We start from the raw sequence: 18,507 nt of genomic DNA, 5'->3' as shown, positions 1-18,507 counted from the left end.
GTCCTCTACAATGGAAAGGACTTTGCCATCATGTTACACCACCAAACTTCTGTGCAAAACCTCAGCATCAAACTACACAGCCACAGCAGTTACTTACAGCAGACAACTACAAAACTGGATATTTAACAAAGAATAGAAGGAAAGTTGTGACATTTTCTTTGCTATTAAACCAATTTGTACCTGGGAAAGATGATAGTGCAGTCCTCTGAGGTTTGGCTGGGGACTCTACTGCATGCTACAAGAAATGAGATCCAGTGTCTGCACATTAGTAGTGAAATTCATTAAAAAGATCTACATTTTCTTCTTTGGCTGAAGTCTGGAATGTTCCATTTTAACTGCCGTTGCTCCAGCAAAGGGGAGAATCTGACAAGCTTTGATTGGGCTCTATTTTGAGATAGAGGCTTTTGCAGCCCTGACCACGTTTATATCCACAGACATTACTGTGGATTCAAGTGCTGCACCACAGTGAGCAGAAACCCAGGCAACTCCAGTGAGGAGCAACCTAAACCTCTGCAAATCCCACAAACCCGGTCCAAACAGGCCCTTGCTCTCTCGCTACTTATTGAAAACCCCTTACCCAATGCTACAGGGCAATGCAGTCTCTGCTCAGCAGCAGCCACAGCAACTTCTCCTGATGGAGCAGCACCAGTGCTGCTCAAAGGTCCCTTCACACAGAGTTGGACATAAAACAGTTTTCATGGATGGGCTACTCAAGAGACTTAGGGTTTTGCTCCCATAGGAGCAGCTGAGATGTAGCAGGGACCATGCCCCTCTGTGGCTGTGCATCACTGTCCTGCAGCAGCCTGTGCCTCCACTGCAGCTTTGGCCTCCATTCTGCCAACCCTCCCACCATGGGCACTGCTCTTGGCTTCTACAAACAACCAAGACCCCACCATCACCAAGGTACCATTCAAGCAAGGCTTGCTGTGCCATACAGAGCACGGTTGCAGCTACATACTGAAGCAATGCAAACACTTCCCCAGCCCTAATGCAGTAAGCAGGGGAAATAATTACAGATTTCCAAGGTTCAACAGGGAATACTTCTGAGAAATGCGTCCTCCACTGGGAGTTTCATAACCATTTAATCTAATTTTTCTTGATGTTTTGATCTTCCTTTTAAACAAGGCATTTGTCATTAGCTTTCAAGGAGACAAGTTGCTAATACATTACACTCTTAAAAGGCCCACAGTTAGTGTCAATGTCTTCTGATGGCTGTTCACTAACAGTACATGAAAGAATTGCCAGTGTCAGTTCCCCTCCACTTGGCTGCAACAGCAACAGCAGCACAGTCCCCTCCCAGCAGCACAGCCTGGTCCAGGGGGCACAAGGTCCAACTTCTGCCTTATCCCTTCCACCCTTCCTATCCAGAGCACTTTTCATGGTGCTTTTACCACCTACATTGTGCTGAGATGGTTCTGGGTGCTCCTGACTATTTCTAAGTGGACATAAAGCAGAGGTTTATTAGGAAAAGGAAGCATAAGAATAAATCCTCTCGCAAAGAATTCCCGTTCTCCCACCCAGCTCCAAAGGGTGAATTTCACCCCTAAGGAGGATGAGTGCCTCTGGCTCCATCTCAGCTAAAGTCAGCTCTGTCAGCCTGGGCAGAGGCAGGGGAGGATGCACCTCAAATCTCTGCTTCCTCTGCTCTTTAAGGAGTGTGAACAAAGCACATGGAGCAAATATTTTTCTTACTTCTTGGATGACATAACTTCCATATGAAATAATAATGAACCAATAAATTACAAGGAGCTAAACAACCAGAAGAATATGTACATGGAGTTTGGACTATTTATAAATGAATAAATCATTCATGATTTATAAACTTCATGTAGCTAAATGCATCATTTACTAAACTCCAATGCATTTCACAACATACCCACCTCTAACTAGCTGGTTTTTAGAGCAGGCACGCATCTTCATGGAAAGATCAGTTGATCCGTGTATTACAGAGATTGGCAAGACTCAGTCACTGCAGCATCAACAACAGAAGCAGCGCATCTATGGCAATTTTCAGTATTAGCATCTTTGTAAAACCCCATGGGGCAGCATCCCCTGATTTTCCAGGCAGTTCCTGAGAGGGGACTGGACCTGAAGGAGCTGGCACCCCTGCACTCAACAGGAGCAACCCAGGCTCCGGGCAGGGCAGAGCCACCCTCAGCCCATCAGCAAAGACCAGCAAGAGGTGTCAAGTCCAGGGACAGATGATTCTTACAGAAGTGGTTGAGTTTAAAAGTCTGAATTAAGGCTTCCCTGCTGAAGACCATGAGCTGTGCTGCCTCTGAAGAGGGTATCTGCTGCCTTGCAGCTGCACCCATGGAGGGGCTCACCCTTCATTATGCATGATGCGCAGCCATCTCCTGCGCTCTCCTCTGACACAGTGTCACTTCTCCCTAGCTGCATGTCTGTTTTTAAACGAGATAATGCTGAATAATGCATAGCAGGTACATACTTTTTGACAAAGAGTCATTCCACTAAAGTGTTTTTTAATTGGGAAGCATCACAGATATTTCGAAGTGCCCAGGAGCTGCTGGAATACCTAATGCTGGGGTAGGCAGCAGCAACCCCTGCAACATCAGAAAATCTAGTTTGCCTGTCTTTTAACACACGGCTTTTCTTTCTATACCTTGTGTTGACTTGCCAGCACTAGAAATACAAAAGACTTCCGCTACCATGCTCACAAGCAAGCTTCACACATGGACAGCTCAGGATGGGTTCAGCGCTGCTGCTCAGATACACAATCCAGGAGGAGGATGCAGGTGTTCGGGAGGCAAAGACGCAGCTCTGCTGCTATGCAGGGGCCTAGAGCCATTAGACAGCCTTCACTGACCAAAGCCTCCACGCTCTGGGGTCTCACCTCCCAACAGCACAAGTTCTGTCAAGATTCCCACACAGGCTGGCAGGGAATGCTGCACAGGAGGGTTTGCCTCCATCCCGTGGTACCCAGGATGCGACAGCCACAGTGGCGTTAGTCACAGAGGAGCCTCAGTGCCCTGGTGCTTCTGGTTTTAAGCCCTGTACCTGTCATATGGTAATTAATGGGTGTGGGATTTCTTTTGACAGGAATTCAATGGCCTGGAACAGACTTTGTGCCAGTCTTTCATGCCTGAGGCAAAGTGCTTACTAAGTAATTTTATGGATACCAAGCTCAAGCATTTTACTGCTAGCACTTTGTTTGCCTTAGTTTGTAAAAGGCAGGGCCTTACCTCTCCCACAGTGACTAAACTAAACTTCAGCTCCAGAAAACCTGCCTTTCTCCCAAAAATGTTTTTCCCTGTATTAACCCTGGGGAGCAAGCTGGATCTGAGCAGAGGAAATTGCTGCAGGTGCAGGGGGGTGGCAAATCCTCCCCTTAGGCAGGGAAGAGACCCGAGGGCAGAGGTTGCATCACACCTGAGGCTGCTGCTAAGCCTCTTTGCTCCTAAAACATCAGGAAACCACCTGCAGGACCCTCAGGGCAGCAGCTTGTGCATCAGGCAGCTTCCCACATTAGGTTTGCAGACATTTTCCATGAGCCAGGGCTGGAATCACACCCATTCCCATGCTTCTGCCAGGGTGGGAATTGCATGGAGGCCATCACAACCTGCTGGTAGCAAGCTACCATCCTTCCACCATGGCACGTCCTGCTCACCCCGTGACTGATAGAAATTTAAAGACAAGAGGCACAGACCCAGGGCTGCCACCAGATGCGGCCAAGGTGGCTTCCTGCACATTGAGCCCACTGCAGGGGTGGAGGGGCTGCCAGAGACCTCGGGAACCTCAGAGCATCGAGGAGAGGGCAGGGTGCACTCAGCAGAGAAATATCTAACAGTAAACAGAATATTGTTTTATATGAAACCATTAAAAAGGTCCCCGAGGGCAGCCCTAAGTATATATTATATTTTACTCTGAATCCCTGTTTTGACTTGACTTTATAACAAAACCATGTTTTCTGTATTTAAGCAGATGCAGTAAAGGAAAGGTCGTGACTGGTGCTGACATGGAAATCTCATTTGGCTCATGGGTCCCCTTAGGGTCTTTATGCTGTGTGGTACTTTAAACATATTTCAAAGTACAACACTAAATGTCATTCTTTAATAGACAGAGGCATTCCAAGTGTTTCTCAAATTTCCTTGGAAAGTGCTTTCCTGAAGCCAAGGGCTCAGCGCTGGTCTGGTTCACACCCCGCACAGGGAGGTGGCTCCATTGCAGCACCACTTTGAGAGCACTAAGAGCCACATCTACCACATGTCTTGGAGGTAATTTAGCCTGGCAGCAGCTCCTTGCAATAGCTGGGAAATAGGAGAAATTGCAGGAAAGAGAAAAGAACCCAAATCTCTTTGACACATTTGCCATATTTTGAATTAATTCCCATCTTTCCCATTCCACATCCAATTCCTCACATTCATTCATCAGCTCTTTGGGGACCTTGAAGAGTTATTTTTACTCTTTGGGGGGTTTGGAAGTGCTTAAGGTCTGACGCAATCTGTACAAGTCACTACTGCCCCATCCCCAATTCTGAAGCCTCTTGAAAGAGCAGTGAGATCATATTGTGCTGCCAGGCTCAAGATGCCATGAGGATGAGGAGCCAGCCAGATGGCCTGGAAATTTACTTGATTTTCAGAGAATCAATTTCATTAATTTCTTCAACAAACAAGGAATTTACTGATGAATCAGAGGGATCGATGCTGGTCAGGAGGACCTGAACTCAGTGAATGACTTCTGCCTTAAGAAGCTAAGGCACTGAAAAAGTTAAATTCATCTTGAGAATTAAATGGGACTTTCTTTGGAAATGGCTATTTTCATTTACAGTTTCTCCTACAAAAGGATGAGACAAAAGCACTCTGTAAATCCTCAGAGACCCAAAGGTTCCTGCTCAGCCGAATACGACATTAATGGGTTGATCCCAAGCCAGAGGTTTGTTTCCCGTATTTGCACAACCAACCCCAGTATTTCCAGTTTTGTCAAGGGAATGGGGAGAAACCCAGTGACTGCAGCTCTGCCACACTGAGAGCCGTCAGCTATAGCACGTTTGCAAACAGCCTGGACAGGATCAACAGGCTCCTCTCTGCAGGGCAAGGATTTACAGTCAGTTTATGCCATGTGTACCGTATGCAAGCTTATTTTTCTCTTAGCTGCTATAAAAATTAAAGATTTAGGTATAACCTACAAAAGGTACAACCAATTTTATGTACTAGCATTTCTCTCCTATGATCAGGGCATAAATCCAGCTTTTTCAGCATGTCTATAAATTACTCTGTACCAACAGGGCAGCTGCAGGTCAACTAAGCAAAGCCACATAAACCTCTTATAACTTCTTGCTGTGGCTATCCTTACCATAAACTTCTCACACACTCTGGGACCACTTTGTTGTCTGTCCTCACAGGCAAACACATCTTCTCTATAGTCATTAGGAAGTTTTCTTACTTCTGATTATTTACCAGTGCTTTTTAGCTAACTGGTGGCAGCCTGCATGGAAATCGGGTCTGCCACAGCCATGTGCTGCTATTTGGGACAAAGGTGACAATGGGTTACTTGGAGCTTTAAAAAGCACTTGTGGAATCCGATCTGTTAATTCTGTTCTCTCAAAACAGAGGCAGCAGTTGCCTGCACACACAGAAGACAGGTTATTGCTGCCGTGATGCCGCCAGGATTATCCCATTTTTCCCCACAGAAGCATCTCAAGAAAACTAAAGGAAAGCAGAAAAACTTGGAGAGTAGGGAATATCTCTTCACCCAAAGAGTCATCAAGCACTGGAACAGGCTGCCCAGGGAAGTGTTGGAATCACCATCCCTGGGGGTGTTTAAAAGACAGGTACATGCAGCACTTGGAACATGGGTTAGCAGGGAACTTGGCAGTGCTGAGTTAACGGTTGGACTCTATCTTAAAGAGCCTTCTCCAACCTGAAAGATTTAATGACTGTCCTCACATACCTCATTTCTTGTCATCATTGTGAAAAACTACTTTTGTAGTCTAAATGGAAGCAAATATTTGAAGTCACATGGTGCTTTCTTTGCATTAATTAGCAATTTACTGAATAAATATTGCTGTGTAAACCAACAATCAGTATCTTGTAATTAAAAGCCTGTTCATGTTTATCTGTAATCTTTCCCCGAAGATAAAGCCCTCTGAAAACCAGTTTACAGATGATTCCAAAATGGGAAAATGTCAGTGTAAAGAAACTCATTGAAATAAGTAAAACACTGTCATCAGGTATGCGATGCGCCAGAACAATCCAACTAACCTCATGCTCATCTTTAAGCCTTTGGGATGCAGACTGAGAGGAGCAAGTGTTGGTATTGGGCAGGTTACTGGAGGTACATGCTGCAGATACCTCATACACTGCAGTGACTTTATTGCTCCCAGCCTGCCCAGGAATGGGTCTCCCCAGTGAATGCTCACTCCCTCTTGGGTACACATCCAGCACAATGTTATCACAAGCTCTGTTCATGCAGGTAAATCCCTGAACATTTGCAAATACATCCGTGCCCTACTGAGTATACAAACAGCTGCACTCACAGCTTTCAAAGGGTAAACTTTAGGAGATCCTTCTACATTTCTACAGTGAATTTCCCCCAGTGGAAAAATTCCTGATCTTCATTAATAGTTAAAAAGGAAAGCACTGGGAATTCTCGGAAGAATATGAGACATGAGGACAAATTGGTCTCTGGGGTAGTCATTGAACTCCGCTGAGTTACACCAAAGACATGATTCTGAGGCTTCTTCCGCTGATTAAAAGTGAGGGTAAAGACCAGACTTATGAGCCCGTCCCTGGCATTTTCCTCACCTGGGACTCCCCAAGGGATCTCTTGCTAGCTCACAAGTATTAGGCCAGCATGCCTGCTCTCTCTGCCCAGCAGGGGGGTCAGTCTCTGATCTGCCGTCAAGCCTGGGCCGGTTGTAGGGGTCTTATTTACTTATTGGAGAATAAACGCCAGCCCTTAGCAGGTAAAGGACCTGTGACCATCCTCCTGTCCATCCCCTTAGCCATCTCTGCAAGCTGGGGACAGCCAGAGAAACCCCCACTGAAGTCTGACACTGAAGTGTGTGAATGAAAACTCCAATGTGTTTAAATGTTAGCAGCAAATACTTCCTATCTATTTCTAAATCTAATCCTATGCTTTTTTTATATACTTAGACGTGTTACTCTGCTCTTATGCATTTGCATACCTGTGAAAAAGCCCTTGGGGGGGGGGGGGGTTCCTCTGCTTTTCCTCAGGTACAAGTTACCCTTGGCTCACAAATGTCTTTGAGACCTCACTGTATGGGCAACCACCACCAAGGGGGCAAAGGCTCAGAGGGTATTATCGAACCCATAAGGAAAATCAGGGCAGTGCTCTCTCCAGCTCTTAAACACATGAGATTGCTCACTCCAGTTCTTATAAACTGAATGATGTGTCATGAATCTAAAAAGGTGGAGCTAAGATTAAAAATGGTCTGCCTTAGCTTTAAGAAATGTATTCCAAAGGCACAGTATAATGAATGGAGTCATTTGGATCCAGCAGACACTTTGTTCTTGTTGAAAGGGAAGCATGCTCTAGTGTTTGTGCAATTAGACAAATACCTTTAGGACTGTTCCATGTTATTTCCAAATGTGGAATCTCCATCCCTGCACTCTTAACACACTGCTTCCTCACAGGTTTCCTCCTAGGGTACTCACCTTCTACTAGTTCATGTTTTGCAGAGTCAGGCCATAAACCCCTCATGTTCTATAGAGGTCATACATCAGTGAAAACAAAGATTTGAGTCCAGACCCATTTTCTGTTTGAGCCACAGCCTGTTGCCAAAGCCCACAAAGACTTCAGCCTCCAGATTTCCCATGGTCAAACAAGACGAGGTCCGAGTGGCATTAAATATCACTTCTGCACTGCACACATTTTTTTTCACGTAGAGTGTCGGAAGTGGATAAACCCCTGATGCTCTGGGTACCTAAAGCACAATACAGCTTCTACTGAAGGGACCTTCAGGGACAGGAAGCCAGTGCACTGTTAAAGATTAAAACCCAGCCGTCTGCTTTTATGCTTGAGAGTCCTTCGTGACTCCCCGGTGACATCACATTCATCTCACTGTATTTGAAAAATGCATTTAAATGTCAAAACTAAAGTACCCAAACAACAGCTCCTTAGCACACTAACTGTTAACACATTGCTTAGCCAAACGCCTTCCCCAAGACATATGGGACCGACTCCATCCATAAAATATACCACAAGTAACACACAAAGTCCCAGAGGAAATAAATACTCTCTGCCATACCCCGACCCGGTTTTTCCTCCCAAAACACACCGGAGGACAAGTTTCAGTACAGGCATGGACATCAATTTCAAATCGCAAATACCTTCCTGCAGCACTGCACCTTCTCACTGCTGAGGAGACGCTCCCAGCCTAAAGCTGCAGGGCTGTAGTTCCCAGTGGGAATGCATTCCCATCATTAAGCCCCATTCTGCAGGAGACCCACAGCTTTTTAGCTCAGATGAAAACAAAGGTTTCTGACAGCTAACCCTTGCAGCTGCCCACCCCAGAAGTGCTCCCAGGCCAACAACAGAGCACTGATGTGTGCCTGCTATCAGGTTCCCTTGGTGGTGCCTTGTTCTTACAGCATCCTTGGGCCAGGACAAAGACCTGAACAACTTGCTCTGCCCCACACCAGCCCTGCTCTCAGCAGAAGATTGGACTAGAGATCTCCCAAAGTCCCTCCTAAACAAAGTCAACCTCTTCTTACCACACAAGTTATTCTGGTGTTATGGAAAGGTTTAAGCCTCACTCAATTTAAGCAGCTTGCTCTCAGCTCAGAGACGAGACCTAAAGACCCTTTCTGAGCTGGTATGGGTGTTGGTAAGCCAGGCACATAAGCCACACCATGTTCCTGAGCAACCCAACACCACAGCATCTGACAGCAACGCAGAGGATGCTGCTCAGCCACCTTCCATCAGCAGCTCAGAATCAGGGCTTGGTGGGTACATCCCTGGTGAGGGCACTGGGTATATAGTTACTGCCAAGGCCCCACGCTGGGTGTGCTGCATCCCAATTGAAACAGAACTGCTCAGATCAATGAGCTCAGTAATTTACTTCAGACCAACCTAATCAGAGCAAGGTAAGAGAGAGGCAACTTTGCAAACTGTAAATGAACTTGAAGCCAGAGATACAAGTAATGGGAATTCAATGGCAGCCTGTAAGAGCAGCAGAACACTTAGCTGCCCTTAATTCCAACTGCTTGGAACAGGGGAAGCCCAGTTTTCCATGGCACCGCTGAGGGAGCCCTGGCTCTTTTTCAGAGAGGAGCAGTTAGGCCTTCATAATGGACTGCAACTTCTTAGAATAATTTAATTTTTTTCCTACTGTTACGATGCCAGAATTTCAATCAGACAAACCCAGATAATGGATTTCTTTCGTTGGGCATGTTACATAAATTGCATATTCAAGTACTATAAAATATTTGTAACAGACAGGTACTTTTCTAAATTGGGTCTGACAGTAAGCAATAGTGACTGGAATATTTATGTGATGGCACCTATGCAGTGAGGCAAAAGGCAGAGTGTGGGACTATGTATGTGCCAGCAGGAATTCCAGGCAGAGATTTCCAGCTTTCTTCCCCCACTGCGCTGAGATCCCTGACCAGCTGAGGCTGTGGTCTTCACCATGAGGGAGCTTTACCAAAGCCTATCAAGCACAGAGAGCTCTACAGCAGACATTTGGACAGATTCTCCCTCCTTTCCTTCTTCCCCTTTGCTAAGTCTTTATCACAGCATAGTTATTTTGAATCATGGAGCTGATTCCACACCTGGAAACAGCATCACTGCTTCTTTGGACCAAGCACAGAGCTGGCCACAGCCATGCTCTGCTCAAGGGCTTTGTTTCTTCCCTTTAAATGCCCTCACAATAGGGATACTGGAGAATACCCTTTCGCTTCTCTGGGCATCAAGTGTTTGGAGACATATTCACCAAACACCCCAGCTCCACCATGATTTGACTGTATGGTGACAACACTGTTAACCTGACTTGCTTCTCCCACCCATCACCATCCCAGGCTGTTCCAGCATAATGCAGCCTCCACATAAAGCCCTGTGTTTAACCCCCATGAGATGCTCTCCCCAGTCCTCTGGTCCCTGGGGGCAGGATCTGCCACGGCCAGCACGGCCCCAGCTTGCAGGGCTGGAAGGATGCTCCTTGTCCAGTGCAGTGCCCCCAGCTCCTGCTCCATTGAGACAGAACACTCATTTCAGTAACATTCTCTTGACAATCACAGTTGGCAGGTCAGTACTTTGCTATTTACAATTAAAATATTGTATTGATACAAATAGGCTCTGGCAGCCGCTTCAAGAGGTTTTTAATTGAATGATTATTGTATTAAATAACTGTTTTTAATGGAGCATGAGCTTGCTTAAACAACGACTGTGGAGCTGTTGAGGGTCAGGAGGATTTCATAGGTATTTCTGGCTTTTCACAAATGAATATTCATGTCTTGCCATGAGAAGGATTTCCTGGCTGATCATTGAGGGTTGCAGGTAGATGCTTCCAGCATCTTGGCTGTGCTGGAGCCAGGACCCCAAACTTGCCACAAGTGGTGGCGCAGGCACCCTGAGGAGCAGCTGAATCACCCAGCCTTAACACACCCTGACCCACAGCCGCTTCTGCCAGGACGTCTCTATCCATCCTGTCATTAAAAACTTCTTTTGTACAGACATCTCCATCTATCTCCTTTCAACAACAGCTCACATCAACTTGTATTACACATGAACAACAGAAGCAAACAGGAAGATGAACCCTCCAGCAGGAGCAGGATTAATCACAGATAATAATTGCCATACCAAGAGATAATGCTTCCAGCAGATCAGCCTTGCCTCCTAGCTCCCAGGCAAAGGGGACCTATGGAAACCAGGGGAAGCAGCAGTTCATCTTAGCATGAACCCCCCACCATTTGTTAAATCAGTGAATCCAGATTACATGATGTATCAGATCAGAAACACAGCACCAAGCCAGCAAATCCTCAGCCTTACACAATGCTGTATCCCTTTAACCTTCTGGTCCCACTCAGATCTGCACCCTCACATCTGCTTGCACTTACCAAGGACTTCTGAGCAAGGGCCCATTTTATTTACTGAGCTCCAAAACCTTACAAACTGCAGCCAAATACCCTTTAGGAGGCAGTAACAGGGCCGGCAGAACACGTCCGACCAGCAGCATGGTATTTCACACCTAATGAGCCACAATTCCCAGCAGGGAGCATCACTGCAGTGCAAGACAGGACCCCCATGCACATGCACCTCTGCACCCATTGGTACCCAGGTGCCATCAGCAGAGCCCCAGGGAAAAGGGATCCTGATGTTTATACTGCAACCCTCATGAAGCATCCCTGCACAGGCACAGGGCCAGCAAGGAAAAAAGCTCCATCACCCCAGGGTTCACTGTAGAAGCAGCCACCACAAGCCTCCTCCTCTGCATGCCAAGGCAGGCTTGCTTAATTACTCTCCCAGCTTATGCAGCCATGTGACAGCTATGTGCTCTATTGGTTTATTGCCTCCATTAAGGCTCCAATAACTTAACAACAGATCAATAAACCATTATCACCCTCCAGCCTTGAAAATCCAGTCACCCCCAAATCCACCCAGCTCTGATGAGTTCACAGTTTCTCATCACTAAAGAGCCAAGGCCATTTGTTAGAAGAGTCTGTGCTGTCAAAACACCCCTTCCTGCAGTGGAGGGTGGAAAAGGGGCTCTCCCCACCGACACCAGCATCCCCCCAAGAGACAAGTCTCCCAAGATGACGGGCCAGGTAAAAGCATTCCCTACACTCAATAGGAACGGGATGACAAAGACATCGCTCCACGAAGCCCTGTGCCCACAAGTTACCCTTTTCCCCACCCCAAAGGCAATGGGGCTCCTCCGCCATTGCCACCTGGCAGGGGTCAGGACCAAATCATCCTCAGCTCTCCCTCAGGAGGCTGACACCCTCCTTTGATTACTATAAAGATCAATATTGCTCCTTTAGCTTTAACACACCTGTACAGCTCCGACTTTGAATTTACAATCTGAAGTGCTAACAATTTACTTTGCTAAAAAATTAATTCAGCAGTTTTCCATAAATTATCTGCAGCTCAATAATAAAAATACCATTTCTACATTTGGATACTTTCCATTACCGCTCCTGTTCATCTTCAGAGGAAAATAGCTCTTTAGAAACAGTACCATCTAAAAGTACGTGCTGAAAAGCGATATTGAGTTGATACATTAGAAGAGAAAGTTGGGCTCCTTTTGTAAGAATCATACAGTTCATAATAGTCTTGAAGAAAGTTGTCTCTGAATGCAGTAATTTAGCCCTGGAAAAGTGACAAACAAATAATTCCAACTAAACTAGAGATAGAAAAGAAGTGACTTTTAATTATAGAACCTTTTTTTGATGAATTTATTTCTGACAGTTTTATAGGCTGACAAGAGAAAGTATTTTATATGCAAAAAACATTATTCACTCTCAGCTGTTAAAGCATAAAAATTGTCAAATGATTTTAATACAGTTTTAAGTTTAATGTTTATTGTCAGAAAAAAGTCCACAGCAATTACCAAGTCACATGGCCCTTAATTCTTTGTGTTTCTGACAGCAAAACCAGTAAAATATGGGGTTTGCCCAACCCTTTTACTGTACAGATTTATGACTTTTAAAAGACAGCTGTTTTTCTTATTTCACCTATAAGGAACTAAGCTTCCACCATGAGTGAATCACCCCTCTTAACCTGAGCAAGCAATTACATCCAGCTCTGCACCTACCCCTGAGCACAGAGCTGGGACTCTTGCACAATTAAGCACACTTCCCCTCCATAGGCATCCAGATTAGAGCAGTCATTTGTTGAAAGCAACAGCTTCACTTCCTAGCAAGCAGCCGCACTTCACCTAAACCCATGCTCTTCAATAGAAGAAGGCAATTTAATTCACAGCAGTTTCCCTCTGTCCCAAATCCTTTGGAAGTTCAACTATTTTTTCAAGGAAATAGAGGACATGAAAATCTGTAACTTCACCCATTTGCCAGTGGTGAGGTTCCCTCGTATCTGATGGGCTTTGAAAGAAGATCTTACTGCCTCTAGAACTGGGATTCAAATTGGGAGGCAAGGGAACTTGCATACACATACACAGGGTTTTAGAAGCAGCTCCATTTTTAATTCATCCAGAGTGTTATCAGAATCACCAACGTGGCAGATAGTGATCTGATGTGATAGCCAGAGATGCTGGAAAGCAAAGACTTTGCAGCCAAGGTACCACCACTGTGCTCTGCCAGTCCCAGGTGGGTTGCTTTATTTCGCCTATGGGAAAGCTTGTGCACAAAAGGGCATATTATGGCCTGGGAAGGCCATAAAATGGTACATAACTAATGATTTTTAATATCAGAATAATGAAACCAAGCTAAGAAATATTAATCTTTTTAAAAAATGTAAAGAACTAGGGCTCCGTTTCCATGGCAAACCACATCCTGCACATTATCTATCAATTGGGGATTACAGTGGCATGGTAAATAGAAGGGGTAAATACAGGAGAAAGGCACTGCTTTTCTGTCTGCAGAAATAACTGTGCTGACAGTGTAAAAGCATAAAAGTATTCCTTAGAACAGATAGCAAACCTCACCAAAACAGCCAGGTTTCTGTCCACTTACCCCTGTCCCTTGGCTGCCCAAGCACTGCCTCCAGCCCTGAGACCCCAGAAATCCCCCCTGTCAGCCCAAGACCCAGCATCTCTCTGCAGTAGAACTGGTTTATATCAGCAGCATAAGTGTTTGTTCTGCATCCAAATTTTTCATGTCCTTATACCCTCACCAGCCAACCTAAAAGCAAAAACCCCACCAAAAAAACCCTCCAAACTTCCAGGAGTTTGCAAGCCCTGCTATAAATAGAGCCCTAATAGGAGGCTGTAATAGGATACAATTTATTTCCAGATCTGATGGGCTGACCTTCATCATCACTCGAGGCTCTGCTTGTCATGAATTATGGGCAATTCACTCACTAGTGGAAATAAATTGTGTTACCAGTGCTCAGCGTTGTGTCCTCCACACCAGGCACGTAAATGGGCCACAGCTCCTCACCAGTGCTGCTGGGGACCAGTTTCCCACTGCACGGGTGCAAGGTCTCCTTCAGGGAACCACTCAGCCACACTGCCGTGTCCACGAGTTATTTCTGGAGGTGCTGTGAAAGGATCCCAAGCCATGGCTGATGGGGCTTGTGCCCATCTACCAGCCAAGGACCAGCCTGAGGCACTGCTGCCCTGCAGCATCCCCAGCCACCCTTGCATGCTGTTACTTGCCTCACCCAGATCTGGTATGGATCCACCATTCCAGTTTCAGGGTCAGCTATAGGACGTGATGTGGACAAGGTGGAACAACCTGAGCATTTCTCCTGCTCTTCTTTTCATGTTGATCAAAGGGGCCTAACAGCCACTAGAAGAGTATCAGACACATGAGCACTGCAGCCACTGACTCCTGCCTTGCTCCACCCCATCTCCACACAGGTAATGAGATAGGAATCATGAGAAAAGAGGTCATGGTGTTAATCAAGTGCAGTTAAGAGAAACAAAATCACTTAACACCAAGCAGAGCCATAGAAGTGTTAAAAGCAGAGGCTGGCATGGGAAGCTCTGCTGGAGCTGGGTAGCAGAGCCCTTGTGCCAGTCTGTCCCTCCTAACCACCCCCTTGCACTTCAGCATCTGCTTGTGTTGTCATACCCTGGTTAGTGGGGATAAAGCAGATGCACAGAGCACTTCCGAGAGCCTGTCACACCACCACACACAGGCCCTGCACACCTCCACAACCCCACTGCATCTCCAACAGCTAACACAAGCTTGACACCTTGCACAGGCATTGTGGTGGTGGAGAGCAAGCCTAATGAATGCATTTGGGCTTGCAATTAAGCTTGATTCTACAAGCACTCTGCAGTCAGCCCCTGTGTTTCCAGCAGCTCATTCCACAGTGCTAAATGGCTCTGAACAGTTCTGCTGGAAACAGTGGGAACCAGAGTGGATTTGGGATGTCTGAAGGTCTTTCATAGGCAGTGCTGAGTTGTGACAGCACATTGCTCCCCAGGGGTGAGCAGCACAAAGAGCAAAGCAGCCTGAGGTAAAGGTGCTCCAAACAGCACCGCTCCATAGAACCACAGCCAAGGAGCCAGACCAGAGAAATCCCAAGTTTGAGATGCACAAGGACAAGCAGGAGAATGGCATTTAAAAGCTAATACGAGGATTTCTTATTAAATAAACCCTCCTCTTCATTTTGCTCTGTAACAGAACCCCGAACAAAACCAGGCTTGTGCAGAAAACGGTCTGTGCTGCATTAGGATAGGTAAAGCCATCAGAAGCTCCCCCCCACCAGCTCCCACAACTCCACCCCATGGTGAGGAGCTGCCTTCACGCAGCACAGCACACCCAGCCCCTCTGCAGGCTGTCAGGCAGGCTGGGAGTTATTGCCAAGTCCTGTATTTATAATGTGCTTGCCCATGCATATACAATAAAGGATTTCTCAAGCTATGCGGTGATGAGCTCCTGCGTAGCTCAGATTAGAGATGAGCTCGTGGTTAGCATTACACAATGAACACATCAAGCAGGAATTCATTATCCCACAGTCGAAAATGCGTACCTGGAATTCTCTTTGAAAAGGATTGCTAAAAGCCAGCAACTTTCCTCCTCCCCACAAATATTCCCAGCCCTTCTTTCTCCCTGCATGGCCTCACCCCTGCCTGCAGGGGCTCAGATGGTCAGTTTGCACCACAGAAATTCATCACAGGGAACATCCTGTATCGCAATTTATCAACAACTCATCAAGGCCCAGTCCAACAAGTGGCCAAACACACAACAAATTATAATCCACAGCATCCAAGAATAAGCCATCCATTAGCACCAGAACTCCTGTGACCCTGCCCAACACAGCTCAGCCTCTTCCATAGGGACACTGGGGCTGTCCCAGGGCAGGAGGACACAGGGAGAGCCTGCCCACCTCTTGCAAGCTCCTCACATTGAGGACACTTTGGCTTAGGCTTCCCAATACCAATTCATTATTGAGCTGGCAGCTTTGTCATTGGCCACACACAGGTGAGTTCTCACAAGCACCCTCTCCCTCCCCAGCAAACAAGCTTAGCTGCTCCCTAAAATTGAGTCCCTTTTCCAGGTCTGAATAGAAACCATAAGTAACACTTCAGCACTCCCAGCTTAGTCATGAGGAAGCCAAGCAACAGAAGCATTTTCTGCTTCTCCTGATGTAGACACAGAAAACCTCTGCAAGTCAGTGGTTCAAAGCATCATGCCTGGCTCAGGGAAAGCATCAGTGCTTCTCTGCTCCTTGAGTCAAGCCTGCTAGTGCTCAGATGACTGATGTGCTCCAGCTATTAAAGCCTAGGCAGTAAATCAAGAATTAGCCTACACAGAGTCTAAAAGGGAAAGGATTTATTAAAAGCCAGGCAGCAGGAAGAAAACAAGTTTTGCTCTATAGCTTTGTCTGTGCACAGTGCAAGGAGGAGCAAGACTACAGTAGTACAGGAGCTCAGAGAGTGAATAATTCCCATACAAAACCCCGAGTCTTTTCCCTCCTAAACACAGGTGTGTTTGAGCTCTCCTGAAAATTGCTCTGAACACAACTCCTGAAATCCCAACCACATCCACCTTTTATAGGAATACATCCACCTTTTATAGGAATACATCCACCTTTTATAGGAATGTTTTTCAACAACTTCACTCAGATCCACAGAGCAGTCAAAAAATCCAGGTTAGACAAACTTTGATGCTCTACAGGAGATTAATTGAGCTTTTTCCACACAGCACAGAGAACAGAAAGGCAAAAAGACCATCTACAAAGCATCAGATAGACATCACACCCCCCAGAAACAAAACACAAACCCAGGAGACACTGCAGGCTTCCTGCATTACATACCAGTGCAGAGCAGCCTCCAGCACAGTCCCAACTGCACAAAGAAAACATAAGATGCTCTGAGCCCCACATTTATGGGCAGCAGGTTCCCCTCCACCCCTGCAATGGGGCGGGGCCTCTGAGATAAGAGGCCCCAGGACACCCTCACCTGAAGTTAATGATGAGTATATCTCACCTTTGGGTGGGATGCTGGGTGTGGGATTGGAGTTGTTGGGCTCCTTGCTTTGGGTTCCTGCTCAGTGTCTGTAGCACTAGGAAAAGGTAAGTTGGAAATCAGCTTCTTAAATGTTGTCTGTTGTTTTGGGAAGCCCTTTTTCCAGTTATGAAACTTTCTGGATGTGGAGGGACTGCTTTGGACCAGGTATAGGATGCTTTCTGGTGACTGGAGGCTTAAATACTAAGCAATGCTTAATCTTGTTTCTGTCTGGTAGTTCTCTAGCATGGGTTTCACCTTACTCTGCTGCGGTGTACCCCGAAAGATTACAAGTCTTCTCTTAGCTATGGCCTTGAGGAGGGTGCAGGTAACCCAACCAGTAGGGATGTCTGGTGTGCTAGACCAAGGGAAGTGTGGGCTGAGCCTGCAGCTCTGCTCTTGTTGATGAGCAGTTGAGCCATGCCCTGGGATGTGGGCAGCCTTGCATGAGGCTTATTCTGGTTTCTTACAAAGGAAAATGAGTCTCTGTCCTCTTGTCCCAGTTGGCTGAAATAGCACTGTCTTGTAGCTCTTCCTCTGCCTCTTGTAGCTCTTCCTCTGCCTGGTTTTGACACGCAGGTAATTGTCTAGGGAAAGAAGGCTATTCCCATGGGAAGACATTGTGGGAGCCCCATTGCTAAGCAAGAGGCTCTGAGAACCCCAGTACCCACCCTGCAGGGACTCCAAGGACCACTGCAGGCAGGTGCTCTTCCCCTTTGTGCAGGATGTGTTCCAGATTTTCCTCAGAACTTTCCTGTGTGACTGATTCCCCCACCCCAAAGAAGCGTGCGCCTCTGGTCCTCCTTGCACAGATCTTTCTTTGTTTGAAGTAATTTAATTTTAAATGGAGTAAAAAGAGCAGCTTATTTTTAATAATAGATAATTACTGCTCAAAGACAAAAATGTGTCACTCTCCTTAATTATTTTTGCAGAAAGCTTCTTCCCCAATATGTGTTTTTCAAACAGTAAGATACTATGAGGGTGTTTTTCCCCTTTTCCTGGCTGCAGATGCATAGTGAATCCTAATTAAAACCTTTAAGTCTTATTCCATTTACAAGGAGGAGTGTATCATTTTTCTTTTAGCTTTCTTTAATACAGGGTCTCAATGCCCATTGCAAAAAAACTCCAATGCATCTTTGAATTTAGCAGCTAATTATATTTCTCCAAGTTATATATTGGGAGTTCTAGATGGGGGAAAGGCAATTACTTCCTTTTTTTTCTCATTTAGCATAACAATCTCTAAAGCTTTATTGGAGCTCTGGTGAGTCATGCTATAGATCAGAGCCCAGGATGGAAAAGAGGAGGAATTTGGGGGGGACAGGCAGGATGCTTACTCAGCTTTTCTGGGCTCCTTCCCTTGTTAGTATGCTGTCCCCACCAGGACACTCTCTAATTGTTTGTTGAATGACCGTGGTGCTTTTTGCCTCAATAACTTTGCTTGGTAGGTC

The 18,507-nt window shown here is 46.1% G+C and overlaps 1 long non-coding RNA gene across 1 annotated transcript; it reads right to left on the bottom strand.

Annotated features, from left to right (window-relative positions):
- Nucleotides 1-1,060: 1,060 nt before the first annotated feature.
- On the bottom strand, nt 1,061-16,901 carry LOC130595081 (uncharacterized). The gene is made up of 2 exons (XR_008971217.1): nt 16,870-16,901; nt 1,061-1,435 (listed from the first exon to the last, which is right to left on the bottom strand). It is a non-coding gene; the product is annotated as an uncharacterized LOC130595081 (long non-coding RNA).
- Between the last annotated feature and the right edge of the window lie 1,606 nt (nt 16,902-18,507).

This window comes from Pezoporus wallicus, unplaced genomic scaffold, assembly GCF_028554395.1.
Source record: "Pezoporus wallicus isolate ANWC-B61680 ecotype Strahan unplaced genomic scaffold, APGP_CSIRO_Pwel_v1 contig_8013, whole genome shotgun sequence".
Classification (NCBI taxonomy): Eukaryota; Metazoa; Chordata; class Aves; order Psittaciformes; family Psittacidae; genus Pezoporus; species Pezoporus wallicus.
Note: the sequence above shows the minus strand (reverse complement) of the source record. Positions and strands in the feature narration are given on the sequence as shown.